The sequence below is a fragment of the Plectropomus leopardus genome, chromosome 19 (assembly GCF_008729295.1).
Source record: "Plectropomus leopardus isolate mb chromosome 19, YSFRI_Pleo_2.0, whole genome shotgun sequence".
Classification (NCBI taxonomy): domain Eukaryota; kingdom Metazoa; phylum Chordata; class Actinopteri; order Perciformes; family Serranidae; genus Plectropomus; species Plectropomus leopardus.
The window spans coordinates 23,868,981-23,881,135 of record NC_056481.1 but is presented as its reverse complement, the minus strand read 5'-3'; positions in this window follow the sequence as shown (position 1 = coordinate 23,881,135).

Genomic DNA, 12,155 nt, shown 5'->3' with positions numbered 1-12,155 from the left:
TATAAGGTTTGAATGAACACAGTCAAACTTTTGTGCATTTCATGCAATATACTAGAAATGTACAAATATCCTAGAAATGTCCTAAATTTCTAAAAATAAAAAATAAGAATATAAAGTCTTAAATTCCAAAATTGTAGAAACATGTATGGGTCTGTTATGACTGGCCCCTGGCCTCATTTCATTTTTACAAAAGTGGCCCCCAAGCAAAGCAAGTGTCCCTGCATCACTTACTTTACATATGGCGTTCCCATTGTCCCCTCACAGCTGCATCCTATCAGTGCTGAATATGATTTAGTTCATAATTATCATAACAGGGAATATTTAACTGATCATCAGAAAGTCATTAAAATGAATGTAAATGACACATTAACATATTACTATTGCCTTGTTCTTTATCCCCTCAGTTTGCTCCGGGGAAAAACAGAATTCCTTTATTTCACCTAATGAAAGACATTTCTGTGTTATAGTTCTATAAGAGGTGGGTTATGAAATCTACAGCATCTAATTAAAGAGGCATGAGATGGAAACAAATCTACAGGCTATGGTAAGAAACTGCAAAATGTGTGTTATGTTTTGTGGCTATATGTGTGATTTATTATTCTGTGCTGCAAGTACACATCGAATATTCATTTAACCTTAATATATTAATTTATTTGAATTCCACTGATATTACTCACCCTGTGTCCATTTGTATATAGATATCTCTGATAAAGCTGCAGATGGCAGCGAGGACTCAGGGTGGAGATCCAGTCAGAGGAGCTGTTTTTACTCTTTTTGCAGCGTAAGAGTCTGTTGTATGCTCTGCTCTGCTGAAATAGTTGTCTTATCAATACCAGCTGTTGTTGTGATGAGTGGAATGGGGCGTTTTTAGGGTGCAGCAGGGGCAGATCTGACCTGATTTCAGTTATTTCAGTGATTATTGTGCATGTAGGCTATGCAACATGATATGTACTTTATTTTGTATAGCTGAATCATGTAGTTAAATTAGCACACACACAAACACACATGCATGATTACATTGCCTATCTAGGGTTACACTACACTGGAAAAAAAGTGAGAGCGGGGTTTAAAGAAGACAGAGATTTGACTGAAAGCAGGCGTCTGCTCAGAATTCAGAGCAGCTTTGTCTGAGTTGAAAGCAGAAGAAAAATGTCCACTTTGGCAATTCAAATGTTTTGTTTGATGAAAGCAATGCATCTTATGTTATGTACTTCCTACATGCAACATCAGGCTGATTGTGTGTGTTTATGGATGAGGTGTTTGCAAGTAATGACATGGCTGCAGTGAAACAAAGGTAAAAGGACTGTGGTGTCAAGAATATGGTCTGTTTTCAACCACTATATGGGATTATTATATCATACAGGCAACACTGACTTCAATCTCCCTCCCTCAGACACACTCACAATTGTCAGAACTTAACACAGAGGTTAGACTTCTCCTTCGCACACTATTTGACAGTTTGAAGCCTTCTACATGTTTAAAACAGCAGTCAGGTTCATTCCAGTCAAGGAGAACAGATAAGACAGTGAGGGAAAAAAACCCAAAAACAAAACCCCCTATTATATTATATTTCATCACCCCTCTCATAATATTGCAAATATTAATAATAATTAATCGTAGTATTTATTATTCAAAAAATAATAATAGTATTAATAAAATTGTTGTTGTTTTCACTACCACCATTTTTCTTTTTACTGTGATTAGATATTGCCTTTTAGTTCTCTGTCTATTTTTGTTATTTCTGTGAAAATGATATGTAATGTTTTGGTATTTTGTACAAATAAAAAAAAACCCAATAAAACAATTCTATATGTTTGCAAGTTCCTGCCTCTCAGAGGTGAAGATTTGCTGCTCTTCTCTGTTTTTTTGCAAATAAATAAATGAATTAAAAATAAATAAATCATAAATCAATAGATAGATAGATAGATAGATAGATAGATAGATAGATAGATAGATAGATAGATAGATAGATAGATAAAAACCTAATCAACCAGAAAAGGAGGTCTATTTACAGTTGTGTAACTGGGGATTAAAATAAAGGCCAAATCTGTGTAGCATGTCTAAGGCTAAATAAGGCTTTAAAGGGTGCAGGGTGCACTCTGTGTCTGACAGTATCAGAGGACACAGGGTTAAAGTGCTATCATGTTACACACTGACTCTGGCTAAAAACAAGAGCTGAATGGGGACTGGCCTCCATTCATAAGACCTCCCCTCATGCCATCACACAGGGGTCAATGCAAATCAGCCTATTGTTGCCCACTGTGCTCCTACTTACTCATAAACCACAGTTACTGTCCATCAGTGTGGATGACGTCCTCACAATCAGTCAGTTATTCTACTGTATTTAGATTTGAGCTGAAATGTGAATTTGCACTGAGAATGTGCTCATGAGTCAAGACTTATGGTTGAAGTTCATACTTCAAAACTGTCTCCGTCACAAAGGACAGTTATTGTTCTTTTAAAGACGTCAAACATGTTTGTTCCGGACACATTTTAAGCTGTAAAACATTCCCATCCATACAATGATGAATGTGCCGCTGAGTCAATGAGTGATGAGTGTGAAGAGCCCACATTCACACCAACGATCAGCCAAAACGAAATCAAGTAATGAACTACACTTAATAACTGAATAAATTATGACATTTCTGCTGGTAGTGACAAACCCGCAGATATTTCCTTCAGTAACTGGTGTAGGCCAAAGCACCAGGATTTGAGAACCTGTCTCTGATTTTAGGATGTTTTTAGGATTTTAGAACATTTCTTGGATTTTTGGATGTTTCTTGGACTTTTGTATATTTTTAGGATTTCAGGATGTTTTTAGGGTTTTGGGACATTTTAGGATTTTATGATGTTTCTAGGATTTTAGGACAATTGTAGGACTTTAGGAGGTTTCTGGGACTTTAGGACATTTTTAGGATTTTAGCATGTTTCTACCACTTGAGGACGTTAACAGGAATTCAGAACATTTCTTGGATTTTAGTACATTTCGAGAATTTTAGGAAATTTCTCGGATTTTAGGACATTAAGGCATCTCTTGCTTTTCTTGAATTCTAGGTGAAGAATTTAGATTGATAAATAGCACTAGTATGAGAGGGAAAATATGTATTTTTAAACTTATTTTTGAGTGAATTGTCCCTTAACATCACCTTTCAAGAGCTCAAACTTTAACACACTTCCATAGCAGGAACTCTGCATATTGTTTCGAGAAATTTTGTGAAATGAGTAATGGCCATTTGTGGAAGAATGGACTTCGCCTGGAAATTCCAAATATCCTCTAATGCATGTTGACGCCCACACGAATGACTTTAATCAAAGCCCACAGCAGCCAGGCCACTCTTTCAGAAAACAAACAACACCTAAAGAGAAGGAACAGGCTCATTGTTCTCATTCTTTGTGGGACCCTTTCCGCAGCAAAGGAGACCCCACCTCTGATGGAGGAACCTGGGGGGGGGGGGGGGGATCAGCCTCCAATGAATTCATCAGTCCATTACTAGAAATGTCTGTTGTACAATTTCCCCAGTGTGCTCATGCAGGAAACAAGAGTGAATCAGGAGCAAACGTACATGCTCTTGAGAAATATGGGAGTCAGCTGGCTGGACACCAGATGGACACACACACACACACACACACACACACAAATACACTACCCCCTACTCCTTTTAGAAGGAGCCTTGTCTCCACGGTGACTGAAGACAAAAAGGAGGCCCTGGCACAGCTGGTCTTTAGCAACAGAGAAAGAGAGAGAGAGGAGGAAAAAAACAGTGAATGAGTGCTCAGATGTACAGACAGGACAGAGGGTGAGGGGGAGTGGGAGACAGCGTAAGCAGCAGTGAACCAAGAGGTTGGAGGGGAGGGGGAGAGGCTGGGAGGAGAGAGAGGGAGGGTGAAAGAGGAGGAGGAGGTACACAAACTCCCTGTGAACAGGGGTTGGGAGAAAGTGAACACACGGCAGGAGGAACAGTTGCAGGGACGGCTGCTGATCTGCTCAAAGAGTCAGATTACCTCCAAACACTCAGTGCTGCTCTCTCAGTCTGAACTGCAGCAGGCTAATTAGATGAGGAGCCTGAGAGCAGCAGGCAAAGAAACTTCAGAAAAAACAGTGATAGGAGTGAGAAGAGGGGGAGGGTGAAACTAAGAAGGAGTAGAGGTCTGTGGAACATCGTGGGTACTGTTTTATGTACAGCTGAGTTTGGTTCTCCTTGCACAGAGGAGTTAACAAGTGGAAACAGTGACGCTTTTGAAGTGAAACACACATTCGCTGCAAAGGTAAGAGCCTTTTTTTTTTACTTTTCACACTTGTCAATAAAGACTTTTTTGAAAACTTTAAAAATCTAGAGAGGCTTGTGTCAGTGACATCAACTTATTCACACTTTCTTAAAATCCAACATTCAGCACAAATAAGTTACTTTCTTCTACTTCATCACAGTGAGATTTCTGCAGCATGTTTTGGTCTCCGGCTGTGTTGTGCTAATTATGAGACTTGGTGTGTGTGGGAGTGCAGTGGAGGGACAAAGACATGAGCAGAGAGGGGCAGCAGCAGAGGTCACACATTCTTCAGACAAGACTTTTTCACAATCAGCTGGAGAGGCTTCAAGAAAACCAAACAACTATATATATATACCCATCAACAAATGCACGCACACTGCATATTTATACATAGTTACAATAATGGACTTTTGGGGAATTATTTGGAGGTGTTTGGGCTTAACGAAACAGTACATCAAATGGACACAGTGTTTTTGCATAAGGCCTTAGTGATGTTAGGCAATGTGGTTCTTCCTGTAACAGCTACAGACTGCTGTTGAATCAAAACATTGCGACAGCATGCCAACCGCACACACTCAAAAACTCCTCTACAATCAGTACATGCAGCAGTCTTCTATCTGATGTCACACAGTCACTTCCTGAAAAAAATGATAACATCGAGAACACCAAGACTATATTATAATTCATTGTGGACTTGTGTATTTACCGCTCTGTATGGGTTGTTTGGATTTACTGCATGTGTATCTTATGTCATATACCTGCATCTATTGATTTGTTACTGTTACTCTTCTGCACATTCAGAAATTATTAGGCCTATTTGGTTTAGTATAGCATAGTCCAATCTAGCATACCATAGTACAGTATATAGCATAGTGCATAGAATAGTATAGTATAGTATAGTATAATATAGTATAGTATATATAATATTGTGGAGAATAATAGAGTATAGTATATATCGTATAAAATAGCATAGTATAATATAGTACAACATAGCATATTTTTTTATAGCATAGTATAGTATGGTATGGCATTGTATAGTACAAAATAACAGCATAGTACAGTCTAGCATAACATTGAATCGCTTAGTACCGTATGACACAGTATAGTATAGTATAGTATTGCATGATATAGCATAGTAAAGTACAGTAGCCTTTAGTATTATGGACTTTATTTGTCAGAGGAGGGGGTGGTTGGGATGTGACAAATTTTGTTTCTGTTATTGTTTATTTTGACCCTTCTCTAAGCTACAGATATTTTTCTTTGAGCCTCCCCAGCAGGAAAATGCATGACCTCTCTGCGCCATACACAACCAAATTTTATTTACAGCAACAGCCAAAAAGCAAACAGCACAGGAGAGAGTTATCACCCAAGCAAACAGTTGATTTCTTAAGCAAAGTGCAAGTCCTCCTTACAAATCACATTGTAATCAAACTGTTTGTGCACTTCAGCGGAAAATGGGTGCATGACAGAGAGCATTTAAAATAAATACAAAATACAACCTCCCCTACCTCCCCCAAATGACGAAGTCCCTTAGTATGCTACCTGTACTGCAACTTGTAACGTGTAAAAATAACAACCGAGTTCTTCTTCTACTTTGCCTTGTGAAACGTCTCCTTATTCGTTGCCTAGCAACACGAGTGCTAGGAGTTCTGAGGTTACAACTACTACCGCTAGTTATTTTTCCTCATATTTTACAAAAAATGTCATCAAAATTAGTTATTTGAGTAAACGAACATTTGATATTCCTAATTTAATCACATAAGGCATTTGGTTGACAAGTGTCCAGTGGTTTTACACCTGCTGTATTTTGGGTGAGTAAGACCTAATTTTAACGAGGCTATATTTTTTATTTTAATTCAAAGCTGGCTAACGTTAGCTGGTGAGATAGCTCTACTGTTAGTTGTTTGTAACTAAAAACTACATATTTTAATGACCCGAAATCTCGGTAATTTAGTTTTTTTTATTCAACATAACTGAATTAAACGAGGTAGTAGCTAGTATAAGTCCAATCATGATGGGGAATAACAAACCGCTAGTTTAGCATAGTAGCCATAACTGCCATGTCAGCCCTTTATTCTGTTCACATAACTTACAAAGCTGCTTTTGAATGGCATGTTTAAATCTACTAAAGAGCTGAATTTTTCAGAATTATTTTGAATGTATTATAATATAATAGGAGATGGGCATACAGCAGAGAGATGCATTGAACCCATATGAGCTATAGCATGTAAATAATGGAGATAAAGCTTATATTCCCAAACAAACTAGTTAAACAAAAAGGTCAAAGAATATTTTGTTGGTAGATATTAAAGATCAGTGAAAAGCATGAGACCCCTATTTGCATTTTGGGGGGTAAAATTTGGGTTCTGTGACAATGTTTCTTTCAAGTCAAATAATCAGCATAAAAAGGCATTAAATTGGGGATTATATATTGTTATGCAGCCTGCAACACTTTTTGCAACTTAATTGCATCTGTAGTTGCTGCCTCTTTCCTTTGTAGGGCAGTATATTATAATGTAGTGTGTATTGTAGAGTGCATTGTATTGTTATGGCCTAATTGTTCCATTTTATTTGAAGTTGTGAAGTAATACATTGAAAAGAAATATTAAAAACATAACCAATACATGAAACACTTAATGTCCCGGAGTGTACCCTTACACCACAGACATCCATTCAGAGTTGATCCATGATGACAAGCTGTCTTCAATGTCCTGTTCTGTTGCCATTTCACAGCCTTTTGTCTGTATCTCGTGTGCAGCCGGCCAAGTATCAGCCTGTGGGATATCACCCACACACAGCTGCTCCAGTGATGATGACAGGCCTCAGAGTCGAAATGCCAGGCCTGAAATAGTCTGCCTTGTTTATAATTAAACTTAAGGCCTCCTGTGTGTGGATACTAACTAAGCAGGAGCAGGGACTCACACATAATGTGGACCCGTGGTGTATCCATGCACACCTACGCGTACACACAAGGTTAATCAGTAGGGTAATTAGGGGTGCTGATATATAATTAGTGAGTACTCAGAGAGCACATGGAGTATTTAGGGATAAAAGGCATATATGCCTACTCGGCTTGAGGGGTAATTGCAGGGTGAACGTATAAAATTGCAGGAGTGAAGGGTGGAGCTGAAAATGAAAATAACTTCTTCATTTCTACATTTCTTCAGAACATCTTTTCACCAGACAGAGAGACATACACTCATTCACTGTATCTTCTCGTAGCTCTGCAGGCTCCATAAAGGCCCACTTGTCTTCCTGAAAGCAAAACCTGAGGCATTTTTTTCATATCTCCGTGTGGGACCTGCATCTGAGAGGCAAGCATGGATGTGAGAGAGGAGGTGCTGGATATTCTTCAAAAGGTGTGGACCAAACTGCAGGGTCTCCCACAAGCCAGTTCTCTGGAGCAGGGAGCCTTTGCTGTGCTCATCCTGTTTGTTGGTGAGTTTTAATCCGTTTGTGACAGTATATGACACAAATGATCTTTAATGAAAGAAGCTGAGACATATTACATTGCTAAGCTGCAGGGTCATTTGATAATTTTCTGTTGGTTTGTCACGATGGGCGACCCCTTTCTTATTACACACAGTCAGTTGACCCATGGCTCATAGAAGAGGATAGCTAAGTGTAGCTTTAAATACAATAGGGCTTCACTGCACAGCTCATCTTTTTTGGGCGCATCTCCAGTGCTGGGACCTGTCTCCATTGCCTCGATTCATGGTGGAAAATCAGGTGTTATCCATAACAGGGATGCATGATGATATCAGTATCGGAGGATATTGGCTTTAAAATGAAATATCGGAAACGGCAAACAGGCTGATTTCAGCCAATATAACAAATTTTTTTTTTTTTTTAATTTTTTTTACTGACAACGTGAACATGTATGAAACATCAACCCCAAGTTAAAATGTGTTTCTCATTTTGCATAATGAATATTACACACATTGAAAAGCATCATATGTTATGTCTCCATCTGCTGGTGGGCCATCATAATAAGAGTATGCAAAATGTGATGTTAATTTCACTACAGAAAAGACTTGATAATCACTAAAATTAGGTGGGGAAAATGTGGATAAATCTGCATTGGTTATCGGCCAAATGAGTTTAAACCTATATTGGCATTTCGGATATAGGCAAAAAAATCCAATATCATGCAACCTATGCGTCACCTCCTCCGTCAGACCAGAAAGAGTCTGACGGAGGAGGTGGGCCTGAGCGTGGAGCTCTGCAGCTAGACCCCTGTCTTTATATATGATTGAAAAAAAACCTAACCCAACATGTACTAACCCAATTCTGCCTCTCCTGTCTCTCCCTTCAGCCACGTTTCTCTTCTTGATTGTGCTGTCCTGCGTCCACTGCTGCTGCTGCTGCTGTGGAAAGCAGAAATACCAGCCCACCAGAGTACAGCCTGTCTGAGCATGAGACAAAGGACAGACTCCACCAGTAAATAACATAAACCTCCATCCTTTCTTCCATCCTTCATGTAGTCACACACAGAACAATAAACGGGAAATGCTCCTTTTCAGAGTTGTTGATTTCTTGGAGGAAACCATCACCATCAAGAGAAGGATGGGAAATTAAAAAAAAGACTGGATCCAAATCCAGAGAGCCATGCCAGTGGAATCCATATAAATCAGCAGAGTGGCACGACTCACCAAGACTCATTTCAGACCAGGACAATGAAACACTGTGTGGCAGCCTTTCACAACAACAAAACCCTTTGAGTGGAGCGATGGATGTAAAGATACAGTAAGAAAGCTGATTTGTGTTAGAATGTCATAGTGACTTCGATATTACAAATGAACTGGTTTGGTATCCTCTTGATATTCATCAGGAATGTGAAAAACAACATTTAAAATTTACAGACATTCAAGCATGTGTATGTATGGATACTTGCTGGTGTAAAAAGACAGAGTGCCCTCTGCTGGCCCAGTGAAGAGTCTTTTTTTACAAATTGTGCCAATGGTAAAACAAGCTGTTTATTGTTTGACATGCAACAGTTACAAATGTATTCTTGTTATTTGTAATAGTGTGTTGTTTTTTTTTACCAAGATGCATTTTGTAGATGTAATAGAACTGTAAAAACTGTTCAATATATATAAAAAGAAACATAATACCAACTTGTTTCTGTTTGGAGAATAAAATACAGAGATTTAACCCTTTGGAACCTGAACAAATTGGCTTGATTTCCATCAAAAGCATGGGAAGAAGGCAGTGAGCAAGGAAAAAAGAAATGACCCCCAAATTAGAAAGAAATTACTAAAATAAAAAACATGAAAAAGAAATTAAAAACAAATAAACAAAGCTAAAAAGCCTCGAAAAAAGCTGTGTAAAAATATAATAATTCTGTAACATAATTATAAATATGTAATTATGACAATTTAGAATACGGTTTTTCCACAGCTTTATTTCCTAGACATTTTCCCCTTGCTTTTTTAAAAATAATCTTCTAAATGTACAAATTTTTTTCCAATTTGTGGCATGTTTTGTACCAAGCTGCCTTTTTCCTGTGTGTTTAAAAAAATTGCACTAATTTGCTCAGGGTTCAGAGTTACATATTTATCAAAGGCATCTACAATGAAACAAGAAATTATCCCAAAATGAGTAAAAACTTTGTCAATTTAGAAAATTATACAGAATTATTAGAATTTTTAAGGTTTATTTGTTTTTACTTTCTTTTTTATTTTTTGTTTTGTTTTATTTGTTTAATTTTCAGGTAATTTCCTTTTCCAATTCTTGTTCAACTTGTTTATTTTTATTCTATTTTATTTATAATTATTATTTATTATTTTTCATTTACAAATTTCTGGGTAATTTTCTTGTAGTTTGTGCTATTTTTTTGGAATATATGGAATATTTCATACCAAGTTGCTCATTGCCTTTTCCGCCCAAGTTTTGAAAAATATTTCCCTCACGAGGTTAAATACTTGTGAAAGGCATCTGAAAGCAGCAAAAATAGTGATGTTGCTCCAAGTTTCAAAGGGTTAACTATCTGTCAAATACAGCATGATTCCATATCTAAATACTGCATAACTTTCTTCCAACAAGTATTGCATCTCATTTGCATCAGAAAAGGCTCTGATGTAAATCCCATCAGTGAAACACTGCACTTTCGTAAGCATAGCTTATCATCAGGTCTCTCCTGAGCCTGCGACAGTCAATATTATGAGTAAACATTAACCAGGAACAGTTGCTTTTACTTTGCCCAGCCCACACAGACCAACTGAAAGTGTCACCTGGAATCCGCCATTACAGTTTTTACAGAATGCCTCCCCTGTAAAAGTGAACTGTAATGTTTTGGCTATGTTCAAATAGTTCCAAGGGCTGCGCGAGTGGATCAACACCATCTGTTCTCACACAGCACACTCACGCACTGTTGGGAGTCACTGAGCCGTGAGCGGACCATTTAGTGGGACATGGCCGTGGAGAGGTGAGTGAACTGAATGTGTTTTTTGACAATGGTGTTTTAACATCAGCAGATTTCTGTGGAGCGTGCTGATAAAAACATGTTTTGAAATAATTGTTTTATCATCAGCAGATAATGTGGCTCCTCTGGTTCTATAAAGCTTTTTTTTTTTTTAAACTGGCAACTAATGGTACCCAGCAGCATTATCTCATCATGTTTAATGTCCAGATTGTCCATTTGAGCTTTTATCTGGTCTCTCCCGTTGCAGTGTTTCAGAGCAGCAGGAAGCCGCAGGGTCACCTCAGGACTGGGTGGAATGGTTCCTGCACCGGGTGCAACAGGAGCCGTGGGCACTTGGCGGTGTTGTGGTCATAGGAGTGTTTGTGCTGGGAACTCTGTCTCTGGTCACATTCGCTCTGCTGTACGGATGCTGCTGCAGCCCAGGAGAGGGGAACCAGAAGCAGAAGAAGTCCAAGAATGGGGTGATCTAGACGCATGTGAGGGGATATGGCGCACACTGTGAAATGAATGTTGACGTGATGGAGAAGATGTCTAAATGTGCATGTCCAGCTTTGGGTCATTTTGGAGATGTAGTGGCAATGGGACTGGGTTTTTTTTTCACTGCTATATATTGCAACTTTTGTCACGTTGGATATTTCTTTGCTGTTTTCAATTTCTGTATTTGTATTAGGCGACACCATAAAGAGAGTGGGACCACATCATTGTTGAAATATTCCATCATTTTATTTAATTTCTCATTAACTTGGCTTTGCAGTCAGTTATTGTCTTGAACTCTATAGCTATCAGGCTGCAGAATGTGTCATTGTCACCCAAATGGTAGGAGTTGATATAGTAAAACTAGTACAGGTTTTACTGAAGAATATTAACCCTCTGGAATATGGGCAAATTGGTTTGATTTCTTTCAAGTACACTAGCAAGACATGGCCCAAAAAAATGTAAAAAAAAAAAAAAAAAAAAAAAAAAAAAAGTAACAAGAAAATTTCCTGAAAATATAAAAAGGGAAAAAAAGAAAACGAAAACAAGAAAATGACATAAAAAGTACATAAATAAATAATTTGACATATTTTGTTATATGTCACATATTTTGTTATATGTTTTCTTAAACATAATTTTTCATTATAAAATCACTATAATTTTGAATATAGTGTCCAGGATATTTTCCTAATTGTTTGGATGATTTTCTAATAACCTTCCCCTCTTTAAAAAAAGACAAAAAAAAAAAAAAAAGTTGATGCCCCTGTTGCATTTATATTATTTCTTGCAATTTGTGAGAACATTCTTGCCAAGGTGGTCAATTTCATCCATGTCCTCACAAGAAATCAAAGGCATGTTTTCTTTAAAAAAATCTCTGAAATCACACCATTTATTATAGCCATAAAATGCGAAATATAGTTACCTATAATGGAGGGAGGGTCATACATTTTCCTGCAATTACTCAGGGAGACTATTTGTAGTTACAGGCAGT